This window comes from Neodiprion fabricii, chromosome 3 (genome assembly GCF_021155785.1).
Source record: "Neodiprion fabricii isolate iyNeoFabr1 chromosome 3, iyNeoFabr1.1, whole genome shotgun sequence".
Taxonomy (NCBI): domain Eukaryota; kingdom Metazoa; phylum Arthropoda; class Insecta; order Hymenoptera; family Diprionidae; genus Neodiprion; species Neodiprion fabricii.
In genome coordinates, this window is record NC_060241.1 from 37,122,151 (window position 1) to 37,141,643 (window position 19,493).

The 19,493-nt window shown below is 40.7% G+C and overlaps 1 protein-coding gene across 4 annotated transcripts in view; it reads right to left on the reverse strand.

The window, feature by feature from the left end:
• Positions 1-19,493, reverse strand: part of LOC124177797 (gamma-aminobutyric acid type B receptor subunit 2) — a 102,695-nt gene that overhangs the window by 61,246 nt on the left and 21,956 nt on the right. The window lies entirely within an intron of this gene.

Genomic DNA, 19,493 nt, shown 5'->3' on the forward strand with positions numbered 1-19,493 from the left:
CGCGTGTCGCGCGAAACGACCAGTGTAAAAATGCAGTTGTGTATGTGTACACACACATGTTTACTTACGCGCATGTCGGTCTAGAGGCGAGTGTACGTTGGTCAACAGTAAGACCGCGCGTGTAACCTGAATTCTTAGGCTCGCGCACCTTTTTTCCCCACCTGATGAACACGGTGTGGTGCTGATCAGTAGCCACAGATCAGTTACTCTTCATTCACTGCGGTAAACGGTCGAGGGTTGAAACGAGGCAGAAAAAGAAAGAGAGATAAAGAAAGTTGGTGTAAAAATTCGACCAGAATCAGGGCTGAAAATTTACGGAAACACATTTCAACTGATACCAACCTCTAATTAAGTATCAATTCCATGGAAATTTTGACTCAGCGTTGGCCCATTTGAGTATTGACCATCTGATTGAATCATTGTTTCGAATTACTTGGTAACGGGTGTAAAAATCGGCAGATGTACGTAGTTCTGTTTCCATTTTGAAGCGGGTGCAAGGCATAGAGACTTTGTAAGAACTAGTAATAAAATGGAGTTGAGGTAGCTGGTATCAATATCGGATGTTTACTCGGGCAACTGCACCTGTTTGCGAACTCATTTGATATTCCGCTTGCAAATTTTCCCCGGAAACACTACAAAATTCACGGGCTCGTGTCCCAGTGCGATTCCGCGGTGTTTCGAAACCCATGATACCCACGTCCCTATAAGAGTTGGCGAAAGCTCGGTGAGTGTGCTTTCGTACGGCACTCGCGGCTCGAGGCAGCAGTCAAACTGGGTGAAAGATCGTGAACTTTCAAAGGTAAAAATGCGTTCGACTCTGGCTTTAACGTTGGTGGCGATATTCGCGATAAGGAGTAGCGAGCAGATGTTGTCTTTTTACTCAAAGCCCCCAGACGAGGGGTGCATTTTATCCTGCGTAAATCGACTAGTGAAACGGCACTTCGATTCGGAGCGTCAAGTGACTATTCTGAGCCCAGGATCAAAGGGCGACTACGTTAGAGGCATAAAGAGCGAGGTTCGGTTGATCGTGAATACATCTAAATCAGATAAGGTGCCTTCGTTTTCCCGGACGAAGCAGGCGGTCGTTTTACTCGAAGGAGATATGCATCGGGACCTGAAGACGCTTCGCTTCATCGAGACCTTTCCACCGCGTACCCGCTTCCTCGTCGTTTCTTTCGTCGCCGGTACCGCCGGTTCATCGGCGAACGGTTACCTCGAAAAGCTCGTACAGTACCTCGACGAGAACCACCGATACTCCGTCGCCATCGCCGTTAAGTCCGTTGATCCTGACCCGCGTATTTACGGGTACACAAAAACCGCCTACGCGAACTGCGGCAGGCCCCAAATACTGGATTTTGGAAAATGCTCCAGCGAGGAAAGCGTGTCGGCCGTATTTCCAACCATCGTCAACTACAACCTGTGTCCGATAAGACTGGCCACCTTCACCTGGCCACCCATGACCCAATTCTTCACGGAGAACGGTGAGATCAAGTCGAAAGGAATAGAGTCCAACATGGTCAACTTCATCGTCGAACATCTAAACGCCACTGCGTCTTTCCTCGAAATCGCGCCGTCCGGTAAGCATCGATTGATTGCCTACCCATCTAATTTCACCAAGTCAAACCCTAATACTCCTTTGGGGTCCACAGAGATCAGGAATTTCGTCAGTAATTACCGAGCGGACATAGGTTGGGGCCAGTTGGTGATGTTCGACGACGACGAATGCTCCTACACAAAGAGCTACGGTTTTGTCGAAGGATCAGTGCTGGTGTCAAAGCGGTTAACCGGGGCCATCATGTCACCGCTGAATAATTTAATGCCGCTTGAAACGACGGTGCGAATGCATTTGCGTGGAGAATATGAACCACGATTTTTACACCGGCTTTGTTACATGTACCTAAGACACTACCTTTCCGATTTTGAGCTCTTCACGCGAATGGCACGTTTCCTTCACAGGTTTGGATCGGCATAGCTGTGGTCGGACTCGTCATCGTGATTTTGAGGAGCTTTTTGTCAACGTTCAAGGCTATTCCGTTGCTCTACGTCCTGTCACTTTGTCTGGGCACTAGCGTTACCAGATCGCCGCAAGGTTTGTCGAAACGGTTATATTTCCTGTCATTGCTGATATTTGGGTACTTGATCACTCAAGCATACTTGGCCAAGTTGATGATGATCTTCACCAAGGCCGGTGACCAGACGGAAATCAATTCCCTTGCTGAACTGGATGAGTCGAAAATTCCCTTCGGCGGCAGTGTCACATCGCGAAAATTATTCATGGATGCATATCCAAGAATCTATAGAGAGTACCAGGTAGTATGAAATTGTTTTTACCTTACACCGTTGAAGCCGCTCTCTAATGAATTTCATCGCGTCGAACGCGCTGATTTTAGGTTATGAACTTGAGCGAGTTCAAGAGAAACATTCAGAGATTGAAGACCGGGGACGGAGGCTTGGCTACGTACGTAGATGTGAGTTGTGGCAGTGAATTCATCCCAAAGACGGAGCACTTTTGATAGACTAATTATTTACTGAACGTATTTCTCGTTAACGCAGTTTTAATACTTCAGCCGGGATTTTTGAGACGTCAACTTTCACGGTTACTTAAAAATCAGGCAGATCAATTCGGACCGCGATTCGTTGCCAAAAACAAATTTAGCCCCAAATAGTTTTGAATTGTAAATTCTGCTCGTTTATAGCTAACCTGTCCCTCGATGGATAAACATTCATGAATATTGCAAGGACAAAGCACAGTACATACTGTTGAATAAATAAAAGCGACGTAGATATTACAGACGTATAGTTATGGATGGTTCCGGAATTTTACATTGTTACGTAACGTTCAATCGAAAACATTCTGCCTGTTTGCCATAAAGAAGACGACGCGACGTGTTCGCTACAGCAACGACTTTTACCTTGACCGTTTCAAGATCCAGACTGTTCTATATGCTGTAGAATACTTGACAAGACTTGTGAAGTGCTTCGGTGTAATTGTTTTATGACAAATTTCATGGCGACGCATCAGCACTTTAGAAATACTTCTTTCAAAGTGCAGAATATATGTTCAATAATATATTTAAGGATCTATCAAGCAGCATGGCATCTGCAATACGACTAACAAAAACAAATATTTCAACCAGAAAGTCCAGTTTATCACCTACGGAAATTTGGAGAACATCGCCGCATTACCAGAAGTACTTACTTTACAACCGATCGCGATAGTTGTCACTAATACGAGCAATATATTGTCAATTTGCAACCGGATCATCACTGGCGTCGTGGAATCTGGCCTTCTGAATCATTGGGCAAGTGCTTCGACTTACGAAAAATCCGAAGGGGACATTTCCTTGAACAATTTTCCAGTTGAAGACAACATTGATCTAAAGTTGGATAACTTAAAAACGATATTTCGATTGGCGCTTGTCGCTAAACTTGTCAGCTTTCTAGTTTTTCTCGCTGAATTGTTAGCAGATTTTTTTCTAAAAAGAGCACTCCATGTTCGGTCATGAATTGAGAAGGACTAAATTTTCTTTGTTTTAATCGTCATTCGCAGTTCAAATGCAAAAGGGGCTTGCAAGATTTATTGTTAGCTCCAAGTAGTGAATCCAAGCATAACGCAATCAGAGTGAAAATAACAAAAAGATGAGACAATTAGTTCAGTCTTCTAGCTATAATGCTGCTTGTCTCAGACTTGAGATAATTTAAAAAGATGTTGATTTCTCCGTCTGTGTATAATCAGATGACATTGAAAAAGAACCCGTTTGGAATTATTTTCATAATGCAATTCTGAAAAATGGATGTGCCTTTATTAGCTATTACTTGGAACATAAGGGTCGTAAATTAACTGTAGACTATTTCCAAAATTCTATAATGTTAGAAAAATTATGATCTATAAGGTTTCTTATTCCGCATCTGTTATCAGAGAATATTTCACTTAATGTATCAAACATTGAACAGCGTCGAAAACAGACGGAAAACTGCATTTTGTTGACGATTTCTTGCCAGAAACTCGTGCGGGAATTCTTTTCGATTAGAACGCGGTAGAGTTTGAAAGTTTGATGTTTCGCTGAAAAGTTCGCCGAAAGGGTGCAACTTCATACTTATAAACTAAGGAGAAAGAGAGCCAACGTAAATGTTTGCCGGACATTTAGCGCTCCACTTAACTGTTCCGTCAGGTCTTAGCAGCCATTTGAAGACGCGTAATTGCCGATGCTTTCACGCGACAGTCTTAAAAGCGTCACCCTTGGCTTCTGTAACTGTGAAAGAAAAATGACGAAACATTTTTCACCGAGTTACTGATTATCCTTCTCTTATAACACGGTGTTTTTTTTTTTTTTTTTTCTTTTTCTTTATCCACATTTAATGTATTTATGCAAGACTTGTCACACCCAGAAAACAACATTAGAAAACTCGTTGAGTGACACGAAGGTTAAAATGAGGGGACAGGGAATAGGCATTACTAAGACGCAAAACTCAAGTGTCAGGCGCAGACTAGTTGAAGAAACTAACTAACGTCGAACTGGTCTGAAAGTTGGGACCGGGACAGGGTCATTAATCGTCCTAGCAAATGGAGGGTAAGGTGGTTGAAATGTTGCGTGAGCATAAAGTGTCTGTTCCACATGCAGTCTGGCCGCAGTAGTGTTGGTCCGTATATGGTCAGCCGATATTCGAGTGTTTCGCTTAGATGTTAGATCATGTTTGGGCGGTAATGAAACAAAGATACCGCTGTTTTGCTGAAACTATCGACGGTTACAACGAACTTTATAGCGGTGAAATTTCGCACGCGTTCCTTACATTAGTTAACATTTTAATTAACTCCCGCTTATTCCGTCAGGATTCAAATTACAGTATGAATTCTTGTGGAGAAATTATGAGTTTTGATCAAATTTGCGTAATGTAAATGTGAAATTTTCTGCAAGCTTTCTGAGAATGTTTTTTGGAGTAAGATGTATGCTGTTTAAAAGAGTTTCAAATCCAAAGAAATTTCAAAACATACACATGCACAACGCATTCACAAGGTACTAAAGTATCACGCAAAAGTGATACTGAATAATCTTGATTATACTGAAAAATGATCGCGATTGAACAGTCACGTAATCTCCAGTGATTGAGGAAGAAGATTTCGCAGCCTGTAAAAGCTTTTGAATCTTATACATAAGACATTCTTTAATGTTACATCTGATTTAGAATTGTAATGCGGTATTTCGAAACATCCTTAATCCGTTCGTGAAATTGTGAAGAAAAACGGTAAAAGAAAGCAGCGTTGGAAAAGTGGCATATTTTTTGCTCCTTTTCGGCTTTTAAATACACGGACTCTCCCTCCCTCCCTCTCTCTCTCTCTTTTTCTCTTTCAACAAAATTGCAGAAGGTTTGTTTTAAGCCGGTCGTTGTTACACTACCAGCTGATGCAGAGGCTTTTAGATTCCAGCAACTGGCTATACATTATCAAAGTAAAGATTAGTTTCTCGCTAAGAATTCCTGGCCATTCAAGTGAAGTTGCCACTTCTTCGCGGCAGCTGAGCGTCTTCAGGAATGAGAATTGGAGGATAAAACACTCTGGATTTGTTTACGTATTCGTTCCATCGATGTTAACGGAGAGACGGAACGTAGTCACGTAGCTTCTTCGAAAATTCGTCAACTTCTGCACTTACATGTTCAAGAGAGAAATACTAGTTCCATTTCTAAGTGCGAACAGCCCAAGTGAAGCATAAGGAACGAGGAAAAGAACGGCGAGGAAAATTGCTGGGAAATTCCTGCAAGGCGAAATAGCAGAGTAGTAGACGAGTGAGCGTATAACTCGGTCTTTGACGTGAAATAAAGTTACGTGTTATGTACCGTCCATAAAACAGCTCTCCGGGGGTAAAATGTTGCTGTGTTTTTTCGCCCGCAAACAGGATTCTAATTATCCACGGCGTGTGCATTGCTCTGAGAAACGAGTTACGCTAATTCGTTGTCAGAAACATGCAGGTAGGTATCAAACACATACACACCGAAGAATGACGGTGTTTACCCTTAATTCAAGATAATTTCTAAACTGATATTTCACACGACTAATAATTTCGGTAGCAAAAAAATACTGTAGAAATAAATACTTTGTCTTGTTAATAATAATGATTGATAAAGAGGTAGAGAGAGAGAGAGAGAGAAATAAAATTGCTGTTGTAACAAAGAAAGGGTTATTAATGATGCCCGCATTAGCTGCAGTGTGTAAGGGAGATTGCTATAGCTGATATCGATCCAGACGAAAGAAACAGAAAACCGTTTCTGGAGGTTCGTTAACATTCATTTAAAGTTTCAAAGAGTCAATCTTTATTAGTAAACGTTTGTATCGTACCGATGAACCTGTCAAGCACTAGACAGCTGCGATAGCAGAGGGTGTACTTAAACTGACAGGCGACATTCGGAACAAGATTAATGATCTGCGACCGTGGAATGAAGTAGACAGAGTAGAGAAGAGAGCAAAATTTTGAGACAGCATGACGAATGATTATAGAAACGCAGATCAGTTGTTTTTGGAGGCTTTAATCAAAGTCGGCAGTTGAGAAATAAATTTCTTCAGCAATCTTAAAGAACGCATTTTGGTAAAAAAAATTTCAGCAGAAGTTGTAGCCAATTGCGTGAGACCAAAGTCAAGAAAGAGATTTCGCCAGCCACCGGAAACGCTTCTATATTCCAGACGAGTAGTTGCTTACGAACTTTAACAGTGATAAGATTACAAATAGATTCGTATTTTCTGTTCTCCGAAACTACTTTCTCCGTTCTCATTTTACCCCGGTGACTTGAAAAGCTCCGGTGAAATAATCTTATTCAACTACCTCGATGTTAATCTTATTACAGCTCCAAAGTAAAGGAGACATCGTGTAATGAACATTGCATAAATTAGCCTTTCTCTTAATTTTTGGACTAACAATAGGCTGTCGCATTATTCCGCGCAGCCCAGCTGGACCTGCGACAGCCACTAATTAAAGATAGACAATTAATTTATCTTGGGGTGATTAAAAAGTTTAACACTTAACGCTCAAAAGTTTCGTCAAAAGGATATAACCTGCGGGGCTATAAGCTGTATTACCCAGAAATTTAGCGACAAGTCGCGCTGGCATCAAAGATACGGCTCTTCGTATAAACGGAGTATTCCAAGCTATTTTGACCCGGCCCTGCTGTCATCGCCATTTTCAATTTTATTCCTCTCTTGGTTTGTTACAGAGCGTTGGAAATGAATATGACCTACAAAATTTTAGATCAACCCTTTGCCGGCGATAATTTTTTCCCTTTTAACTTCTTCAATTTAACGTCTTCCAGAATAAATGTACGACGGTTTTCGCTTCGGGCTTGAAGTTTTTCAAAAGTCAAAATTTCGAGACAAAATTTTCAATTATCGAAGTCGATTACGGCTGTAACAGCGATCACTAAAGAATCGATTGTATTTTTGTCAATTCGAAACTCTGCAGGCCATATTTTTTTCTCTATTGCCTTATGACAAGACGCTAGGAGGAGAATAAAATTAAACGTTAAAGGCCTGACACATTCCGCATACGCTTCTGAAATATACGAAACGTAAACGTTTAATCGTAGTAGGAAGATTAAGCCACGCTTTTCGCTCATTGAGGGTATAAATGATCCGGGTTTAAATGGGAAAACAAATGGTTTTCAACCGTCGGTGTTTTCGGGGAGAGCTTTACTCCGAGCGATTAGAGCAGAGCTCGGAGGGGATTTTCGCATCAAGGCAATAAAATCGATATTATACGTGCAGGCGAAGACACGAAAGTAACGAGTCTCCGTAGGTTTATTCATTAGGGTGGAAAGGTCCTCCGTCGCTTACAATTATTGTTAGAGTTGACGCTTCGCCGCCTTCCCCGTAGGCGAATTATGCAACGACATGACTCAGCCGTCCTTTCCAGATGAAAAAAGTGACAGGATTACCGGGTTAAATTGGCAGGAATTAGGCCTTCGACGACGTACATCGAGTGGAATAGGCAGATGACTAACACGTTTATCATCGAAGAGAATCTACCAGCCCATCCGTTTTAGTGTCCACTCGCGTGACGCAATTCTGATGCAATATACGCTGTAGGCAAAATAGATCAGCAGGATTACGTTGCATGAAAAAATTTTTTCCTCTTCAAACTGTTGTTTACGATGACAAAGATTCAGAGGCCCCGCTTTCGAGTTTTCGTTTTTCCATTGAAACAACGCGTCGAAAAATGCTTAACTTGACTCACTATCGATTTCGCGTGAAAATATAGATGAAAATGAAAAATAATAAAACCTTTTATTTTCTCTGTATTTAGTAGGATTATTTTTGATTTTTCAATTTTTTCAGATTTATGTCACAATATTTCTGAAAATATGCAAAATTGACTAAAATATCCGGGGAATTTTTTTGCACTAAATATTATTGCCTACCAAAAAATTTTCTTTGATATTTTTCATTTTCGTTTGTATTTTCACGCGAAATCGACGGTGAGTTAAGTTAAGCATTTTTTTACGTGTTATTTCGATGTGAAATAAAAACTCGAAAGCGGGTTCTCTAAATCTTATCCAAACAAGCTCAAATTTGCAGAGGATTTGTTTTTCATCGTGAACAACAGTTTTAAGATAAAGCGACACTGAAAAAAAATAAAATTTTTTTTTGGTTATCCACCAAATCTCTACCGTGCATACTTGAGGCGATATGCTTTGGCTACCAGGATATTTACTCGGCAGTTTAAGCCGACGTGACGTCATTAGGATCAGATCCTTCCGAGACCATGCCAGGGTTCGTTTCTCTCGAAAATGGCAATGTCGCTTCAGGGAAACCCTGGTAAAGGGGTAAAGACTCCACTAATGAACACTTCCATACACTTAACGTCATGCAAAGTCCTACACGTAGGATTATACGTTGGAGCTGTTCTCTTTGGCTCCAAGTGTTCATTTACTTTCGCTATTTCCGCAGTGTCGAGTAATTAATTTTGAGAAATCAAGCAATCACAAATTTAGTTACAGGTCTAATCGCCCGCCACTGAAAGCTTCGCCGTTCTTCGCCACCAACGTCGAAGACGATTATATTCCGCAGAAACAAAAGGAACGAAAAATTTTGCGTCGTTATGAGTTTTGTTCAAGTTTCTCGGGGGTACACAGAAATATGGGCGAGCTTATCGCCGGGACCTGCTCGAAACCCGGCCGTTTGTTCTTCTTTAATACCATCAAAATCGTATCACTTTCGAGTCCGTAACCGGCTGATGGAATTGTTTGAAGCCTGTTTAATCCCTTTTGGTGCTACAGAGCCTCGTCCGAATGGATCCGAGCGGTCCAACCCTGCAGCTCGTCAGGTTTACTATTAATCTAGGAAAGCCATTCGCCCACGTTAGCTTCTGGATTCTCATTTGCCAAGCAAATTGTAGAAACTAAAATCCGCATGGGCGATCGTCTGTACGAAATGATTCTCATTTACGTACAGCGTCGAGATTTTATCCACCTCGATTATTTTCCCGCTTTATTGTAATCCACACAAATTTTACTCTGTTTTTCACCTCGAACTGTAGAGTAAGTATGTAGCGAATATAAGCTACGCTACAGGATCAAGAGGAAAGTTACTTTTCTGCCTTATGTATTCAATCTTAATATTATCAAATACAATTTACGTTGCGCGATATCCACTCGGAAATTCATATTACCATTTCAAATTCCCATTTCCTGCTGTGTATTAAGAAGATAAGATTCACGTTTTCTCTTTCGGATATCTCGAGCTCTCGAGGAATCCGATTATGCGCAAAAAATAACAGGTCGATTTTAATTTATACGTATTATTTCACATTTTCATCTTACCTCTCCAGTATGCGAAGACTAGCAAAATTTCAGAATATATAAGCGCGCAGGTCTCATAATTGTACTGTCATGTCGTACGCAGTTCCATTTGCTAAAACAATTACGTAGTTTCATGCATGCCAAAAGTAATTATAGCGTCCAAACGACGAGGATCAGCCAAAGAGGGATAAGTGACGAGACTGTTCCATAGGCAGCGAGCTAAACTTGACTTTAGGCTACTGTCGGTGTGCGAAAATTCAGGGGTTAATGAATACAGCTTCGAACACTGGTAAGGCGACCTAAGAGAAATTGAAAGTCGTGCTTTTTTTTAAAAAGAAATACGATCGAACAGCGCTCAAAAATATTCTGGAAGTGTGACGTGATTTTGGTTCTCATAGAAGGAAGGAAGGTATCGATCAATAACTGCCGGGTAAAAAACTTCAAGAAATTATGAATCTCTGGACATTGGCCATGGTCCGTGATGTGCAAATAAAATCCTTATCTCTGTCAGTGATTTATACTTATTTGTGGCATGACGTAAGCTTTGCTTCTCAAACCTGCATCGAGATAACTCAGCTTGCAACGGAATAAATACCGGATGGATATCTCGAACAGAGGAAACAATATTAAGGCCTAATAACCACGAAAGCCCACCGATATACATCCGCGATGCTATTTCTGCAAGCGTCACCGCTTTAACGCGAATGAGGACGAGGTCAGAAAAACGTTATTAAAATGCAAATTGCGCGCACAAAGAGACGTTCGTAGCCCCAACGCTTATAGGAACTTCATAATGATCTGGTTGTAATACCGTTATATCGAATTGTTGGTCCTCCACGCTAACAACAATTTCCAGTTTCTTTTTTTATTAAAGAGGCAGCGTACCTCAAAGCGGCTGAATGAATCGCGTTCACGAGACTCGTGATTGCAAAGGTCAGTTTGATCATTTTTGATATTGAAAAGAAACGATTAGTAAGGGGAAAAAGTTTATCTTCGAGGGATATCGATTCGCACAATTTTTTTTACATTTCTCTTCTTCGCGCCGGTTCATTTCGCAGCGAAAACTGAGAAACAAGCTAGAAGTGGATAGAAAACTCATTATGAGTTATGCATTATTCCCTTGGTTTGCTCCGGAACCGGATCACGAGCTTCGGCTCAAGTCTGCCAATTATCTGCTGCAACTATCGGTAGTGATCGATCTGGATTAAATTGGCGTGGCCTTCTCCCCGCGATGGGAAAATTGAGCTAGTAAGTAATAAGTTCCGTCTCGACTTTGTTCGTTCGGTATGAACTCTCGACATAAGAACGACCATCCCGAACCTTTCCATCGGATTACTCAAGCTGGTGGTATCGTATTCTGTAAGGATATATCTCAGAATTTCATTAACGACTTTTAAACTTGTTCCTCGAATTCTCGAGTTCGTTTTCAATCGAGAAGCAAAAAAGGCTGCAGGGGAGGGAAATAACCGAGCAGCTGCGGTAATCAACACGATTGCTTTAATTTACTTTCTATGATCGTGAATGAGGAACCGATCAGCTTCGAAGAGAGGATTTATAAATCGAAAGGAAATGGATTTTTCAGAAGGCATTGCGGTAAGTTTAAACGAATAGACAACTACCTATAGTCGTGTTTTTGTTTTTTTAATTTTTTATTTGTTAGCGTCTTTAACTTGCGATATTGTGTTATAGAATTGGTAAACAAAAAAAAAAAAAAAAAAAATGGAGAGATAAGTTTTAATGGTATTCTTAATACGACTGTTACAGAAATGCCAATTTAATGGAGATTCCTGGAAAAAAAAAAAAATAATAAGATTATCCGTACTCGAGGAAATCGCAAATTATATCCTAGTCTTAGGTGCAGATTGAAATGGATCCAGCTATAAGTTCCAATCGTAAAGAGCGAGAGGGGGGATAAATCTCAAGGGTGAGACTAAGCCACGGTAAAACGAATCGGAAAAGTTGGCAGGGTGCAGAAAATTACAGTTAATGCCCAACGTAAGTAGGAATTGTCTAGAAAAAATAAAGTCAAATTACAGTGCGGCGTGAACCCCATAAATATACAATTATGGATATAAATTGGACCTTTGTTAAATCCGCGGTTGAATTTTTTTTTTCCTCGCTAATGAAATCGACGAAAAGAGGTTCGAAGGTTTTCACTTGGGGATACATTTTCAAACGCGTTCGGAAATCGATCCTAGCACGATCAAATTAATCTTCTCAAAGGTAAATACTTTCCGTGGGACTCAATTCCCTTGGGATTTTTTTAGTCCGAAGGACTTGAGATTTCATGCTGGAGACCTGATACGGAAACATACACAAATTTTCTGAATTTCTCATTATAAATTCCCTCCTAACTGAAGATTGTGGCTTTGCCTTCCTCGTCCTTGCCAGGTCTTCTTAATTCCGCAAGATTACGGAGTCGGTCGATCCTTTACAATTGTACAAACAAGAGAAAATAAAACTTTATTCCAGCTTTCAATTACAACGAAAGAATGCAAATTAATCGTAATTACTGTATAAAATTACGCGTGTTTCCTTTCTGAGACACCCGTCTTACGAAATCAAAGAAAAGGAAAATTGTCCTATAAGAAGTGAACGATTCTTCCCGAACAAATATAATCTGAACCTTAAGGATCAATTTATGAATATTTGTCACATAAGCTTGAATGTACGTTCATTGATCATTTTTCCTAGGTCTTGAGAAATTCCCCACAGTTTTTGAGACGCGTAAACATTTAATTACAACAAATCTTGAAGGTATAGCAGTCAAAGGGTTGAGGATTAAACGCCCATCATGTCCAATATATATCCATCTCTCCAAATAGTCAATGGCATCGAGGAGTCTAGATGGTTTCGTTACGATGATCCTCCCTGAAATATGCCTTTCCCCCTCTTCCACGTTAAATCATTATCACTCCTCGTTAAGTCCATTGGATAATTCCGTAATGAGTTTTGTTGCTAACGATACTCCAAATGGTAATGGATGCATCTCAACTATCCCAAATACCACCTGCGACATTGACAAACTATAAGTCAAAGCGAAAAGGCGGAATATCCGCTTATCTCATCTCTCATTTGATTCATACCAGATTCAAACTTACTCATCGATGCCATTCAATTTGTCGGAATTGTGTCGCAAATATCACGAAAAGTATTATATTATGAAATAATTATTAGCTGTTCAAGAAAAGTTCCACGTAGAATTAAACAAGATTCATCTCAATGGAAACATCGTTTCACTGCTTGGCTTGTTTAAATTCTCAATTGTAAGTTGCAAACGAGTTCACTGAAAATTTATTTACTGAATTTAGTTTAAACTTTAATTGTTTAGAACTATATTTTATCTATTTTTGAGCTCACTTCTATAACAGCCAAACAACATGTTCTAAAACTGATATATGAATACTTAAAATAGTATCTTGATGAAGTTACACTAGTTCTTGATAGAATTAGGAACATTTGAGACTTTTAGATTTTTCACCACAGCCCTCGATACATCTATCTACAACCAATCTAGTTTCTTTCATGTCAAGTTTTAATTGGTTTTGACAGATTTAGCCTCGTTTTCTGATATGAATTAAACGCCTGTTATTATGACAATATTCAATACAAAATCCAAGAAAATATTCCCCTTGCACTCTTAATAAAGAATTTCAAAAAAAAAAAATTATTAGCAACATGGAAACGGAGGCCGTTGAACAAAAATTGAAAGGACGAATTAAATTTCTCTTTCCCACGTTTTATTCGTCAAGCTCCACTCAAGCAGTTCAGAGAGAACTCGTTTATTTTGAAGGGGAGTGACGCGGATGACTAGAATCACGAAAATAATTAGACCTCTGGTTGTTTCTTCCGTACAATTGCAGACCGTTTTACCCGTCCTCGTAACGACATTTGTTTATGATATTATTTCGGTAAGACAACAGGGGGTCCGTTTTCCCAGAGATTGGTGGGCCCAAATTTATAAAAGCATCGTACTCAGAATAAAGTTGAGTTGAAATTTGTTGGCTGAAAAATGCATTCAACTACCGACACGAAATAAAGCAATGAACAAAAGAAACTCTATCTGGATTTACAGGAAATTGTTATTGATTAATCTTATTTTTCGATTCTCTCAAGGATTGTTTGAACACATTTTCCAACGTATTTCAGGCGCCGTTAAGGTCGCAGTTCAGTTTATGCAACAATGATTGAACTGCATAAGCAGCTCAGCGAAAGGAACTGCCAAAAAAAAAAACACATTTATCTTGAATGATGAATAATATACATCAACCTGACTAATTTGAATACCAGCCGTGCTCAAGATCCGGGCTAATTGTTAGTTGAGATTTTGTATTAGCATTTTATCCACTTGAGTAAAAATAATTCACCGAGAGAAATCCAGCCATGATTACAAGCTTCTGTGGAAGACGAGTATAACAATAATAATAACTCGAGACTTCGGTCACGTTGCATAACGAATACATATAATACGATGCAACGGGAGAATATGTTTCATTGTGAATCTGTTATTCGAATTCATCCGAAGCAACTCGAGTTCTTCATCGCGTGTATTTCGCCATCATGAAATGCAAAACTTACCTGTGAAGTTTCTCAGGCATTTCCGCAGAATTTTGCAGAAAGCTTTGTTTGAATCGGAAGATAAAAATTCATAGCAGATTGTCGCAGAAAAAGATAATATTTATTTCGCTCGTTTTTTTTTCCATCAATTTAATTGCCTACTCGACTGTATGATTTCAAGTTTGTTCTCACGACTACTCTCTAAAATTCTGCTAACAATTTGAAATCAGCATGCTTATTTGCTGCAGACTTGATCTAAATTTTTTTTTTTTTTTTGAACGGGAAAAATTACGGTGTTCGAACCTTGTTTCGGTGCAAAAATAAATGGTATCTCTATAATATTGTCCTTGTTTAAAACAGTGTAGTACGTAGGGATTTAAAAAAAGAATGCGAGAGGAAGAAAAAAAAAAGAAAAACTGCACAGAGCGAGAAATGGGCCTTTCCATTATTCGGAGGATCGAACATCTTCAGGCTAACGCATACACAGGTATACAGAAGACGTCTGAATTTCGGCGAAAAGATTTTCCATTGTCCGACGCAAACTGTTTGGTTAAACAAAGGGACTCTGGATACGGAGAAAAAGCGTCGAGTAGCGGTTAAAACCACCCATCCACCCACCAACGGCAGGAAAAATATCCATTAACACACGAGCAGATGAGTTGGGAAAACTGAGCTGCTCGCGAAGTAAGAAGCCGATCGACTGTTTGCTCGAGCGAAGTACGAGAGGGAAATTAAAGCGATATTGGTGCGGGATGTGACCGGGGCGGGAAATCAGGTGAAATAAAACTAGGAGCACCCCAAGGCGACTAATCCGTAAACCTCGGGGGTACAAAATAGCGGAAGCAGTTGCCCGGATCCGCAATCAGCTTGAGCGTAACTCGCGAATCCCGCGAGACCGGCAATTCGAAAGCGTTCAGCAAGCGGCGTCGATCGGCGGCCGAAGTAACATTTGAATTTCAATTCGCACGATAGAAACTTCAGCTTTACGCCCCGTTTTCCACGGACGCGATAATCCGGCTTCGACGAAGTCCGTCAGGAATAATTTTGCGTTATCGACGATCGACGAATCGAATTGGAATAGAATAAGAGATAAGAAAGGTAAACAAAACAAGAAAGAAAGAAATAAATTTCATCGTCCCAACCCAACCTTGCATCGATTTTTTACACAACGCATTTTCATTTTCTTCGCGCCCTTTTCTCCTCCCCTCCGTTCAACGTTGCCTCTGAACTTTTTCGTTTTTTGTTTTCACTGTATATAGGTTAAATTCCAATTTTAAATTCAGCGATGTTGCGGCGTCCACGGGATTCCTTTTTATTCCTTGGTATATCGGGGAGGAAAATATAAGAAATTGCAAAAGTGCTTCGGGGTCTCGCCTTATACGGTCATGTGCGAGGGATATGTTGAATACAATAATTCTTTCTCTCACCCCGAATGCAGACTCGTTTGCGGGTTTCTCTGGCTGCCGATGCATCGAAAGAATCTGGAAAACCTGGACGAGCTCCTCTTTTTTTTTTTTTTTTGAAAATTAAGGCGAAATAATAATACGAATCGCGTATATCTATAGATGTTGGGACGGCCTGCTGTGATCTGAAAATGGATGGACGCGGTTTGATCAAGTTATTACCGAGACTCGATGGGAAAAGGTCAGCGTCTATCCAGGTGTAGTCGTTCGACCCATCCAATCTCGATGAACGTCAATTTGTTACCTCTAATGGATGAAGTCCTTGTTGGCGATGGGTATTCCCGCAACCGGTGAAATAAAAGTAGTAAAAGACATCGAGCCGAGAAAATCCTCCTGCTTTTTTCCCCTCCAAGCATCGCGTGACGGCTGCAGAAGCGTCGAATGGCTTCGAATTGCGTGTTATGAATTTATTTCATCTTGTTTCGCAAAAATTGACAGATTTTTCAGACGGCGTTGAAAATAGACGGCGATATTCAGGGACCGAGAAACCGGGGTGGATTAGCCTCTCGGTATCGCAGCGACCCGCGGTTACAGTTATCAGAATGTTTTTATTGGCCTTCACACGATTCTGTCAAGCCGTCCTTTACGGTACACTCGAGGCATTATTTCCAGCAGGGAAACTCGTTAAAAATGTATTACCGCATCCTCTTAGGTCCTCGCTGCCGGAGCGTTGTGTCGTTTTAGAACGAAAATACATCCGACGCACACACAAGCGCACACATCGCGACTGGGTGCGTGGGCGGCGATAAAAAGTCGACTCGCAGGTTCGCGAGTCGCCTGACAAGGGAGAAATCGCTGTGAAAAAGAGAGCAAGTAAGTGCAAAACGAGAATGAAAAGCTCGAACGCTGTGGAAAAAAAAAATTGGCCCAAAGACGAAAACAGAGTTTCGTTCGAGTAAAGAGATTTATATCGAGTCTTGAAAAAATTTGGCATCGGTGCTCGGCGCACTTCGCGTTGCGATGTTCTTCAGCGATAAACAACTCGAAATTATTTCGAAGCCCGTACTTCGGCAGCGTTTAGGCGAAGATGAACGAAGCGGAGCGTGCGGTTCAGTCGACTGTAAATTCGCATGTTTTAAAAATTTTTTTTCCTTCTTCGTTCAATTTCAGTTCTCACGTCACTTCGTACGTTAACGCGAACATAAATCTCTTGCGTCGTAGTAAATTGCCTGCGCTTTTTGGCGTGTTATTCGTGAAATAAAAATTTGTAATGCGCGGTATGAGCTTTTGTCTGTGATGGAAAAAAAAAAGAAAAAAGAGAAAAATAAAACAAGTACACGCTACTCGCTATAAAGCAGAATCGATTCCAGAATGGAACCTTTGCAAAAGAATTTGATCGAATTAAACGAATTCAAAGGCTTCGATTCACCAGACCTCCCAATTAAATAAAAGCTCAATCGAAATCGACCTCATACCATGGCTTCCCGGTTCAATTTCAATTTATTCAAGATACGCGAAACAAAGTTAACTACAAGTTTTGTTTTTTTTTTCACAATAAAACAATTCCTTCATCACGGGATGAAATTTGTGCTGAAAATCAGAAGATTTTCTTATTCTTGATATAATATTTGGAGTAATTCTTAATTCCTTTTCACATAATTTCCGAGTCTCAATGAGGAATTTTAATTCTCATTAATAGCTATGGTTCGGCACGCGCGAGTGTCAAAAATGAGACTATATGTACAAATATTGGGAAATGAGATGCCTCGTAAAGGCGTGAAATCAAATAATTCGCAGATCAAATACCCGAAGATCCTGCGGATGAACCGTTTCTTTGAACGGGGAAACTCGTTGCCTTTGAGAACTTAAACTCCCTGTGCGCTTTGTTTACCGAGAGACAATTTCGTCCAATTTGTATTTTTCACCCTGCACTTTTCCTATTATCAAACTTTGAGCGTGCGGAAAAGAGTTCCGGTGCTGAAACCAGTATTCGTTCTACGCGATTCCGATAACAACTCGCGCAATACTGGCTGCAAACAAATCTCTCAACTGACCCGTATCCTCGAAATGAAGGGAAGGCACATCATCTAGATACCTCCTTCCATTAAATCGTGAATTCAAACAGAAGAGAGTAGATTTTCACGTCGCGGGGAAATTGCATGGAGTGAAAGACGCGGAAGAGATTGCGACTTGTCGTGGAAGACACTGGCAATTTTTTTTTTTAACATCGGTTTCCGTTATCGCGTATATTCAGTGTATGTCACGCATGAGATCATGACCAGAACGAAGTGTAAAAGTATTCTCATGCTATTTTTTCATATTCGAGATCATGATCAGAACGAGAAAGCAGATCCTCGCTATCTTTGGTACTTGAGAGCATGGACCAGTCTGTGAATGTTTGTCTCTTCTCTATGGGATAAAAATTACAAGGATATGCATTTCGATCGATAATATGATGGATAGCGGAGAGAGAGCGGACGAAGCCGAGACGAACTCAACTTTCTCAAGACAAATATATTATAACTTTCACGTGATGCTTCAATTCACTTTATTTCCTGTTATAAAACAAATTATCAAAGTTTCTTCCACCCCCCCCGGGTAAAGTGCCATCCACATTCGTGAGGTTCTCGGATTTCAGGAAATTCACTTTTCCTGGTAACTCTGTTGCCTTAGTTTTCGATCGAATGTAGACGTTTCTAGGTACACTTGAGGATTAGCGTAAATCGAGACGATGAAGCGAGTCGATTCTCACTTATTACTCGACGTTTAGCCACGGATATAAAATTATTAACATTCGGTGCCGAATTCACGAGTCGGTATAAAAACCGCGGGAGAATGAATCCCGAATTGAAAATCGGCCGGATTTACGACACACTGCGCAGGAAATTTTCTATGCCCCATCAAACTAGGATATGAACTATCTTTCAGAGCTGCTGTTCCTGCAACTATACCTATAGGAGAAGATCGTAAAGAGGGCCGACTTTACAGCTGGGCAAAATCGGATTCGAGGCAGCTGTTACCGGATAAAAGGGTTCTTCGTTTGTCGGTAAAGCTTTCCGGCTGATTGAAAATTGGTTAGAATAAATATTTTATATAATATTTAGGTGAGTCGGATGAGAAGAAGCGAGGTGAAAATGTCGCAATGCATGCGTTAAATTATAGCTACCAAGATCCGAGGTAACGATGGATCGGTGCGATATGGTTACCGATCTTGTTTCGAAGATACCACGCAATGCGGGATTATCCGGGCTGTTAGGCAACCCTATTATCCTTCAAACGTTCGTTGCCCGAAAACTCCCTACTGACAGAGTGAAAGCGATCCTTTCTGCAGACGACGTCTTGCTCGAGACCCGGCCATGTGGGTTGTCGCACATCCGGGGAACGGTCAAGGATCGCCGAACATTTGCTGCCTGTATTCTGAGATCGTGCAGTCACGCGAATTTCGATCGGGGAACAGAGAAGAAGAGATAAAAGAGGGCCGAGCATGCGGGGCGAGTAATCACTGTAAAAGGCGCCGGGTCCGCACATACCGATGAAAAATACCGGCTATTCTCGAGCCAGTTACCATGGTGACCATGCGGAGACGTGCAACGCGGATATGAGCCGAATCAAATTCCTCGGCGATTGACTTTATAGCCGGCGTAATTGACGCTGGAAATTGGGTGGAAAACAAGAAAGACGTCAGAAATATTGCGGGGTGTTCGAGGCTATTATGATGCAGAGGAGGAAAAGAAGTGAAACAATTCAATTGCC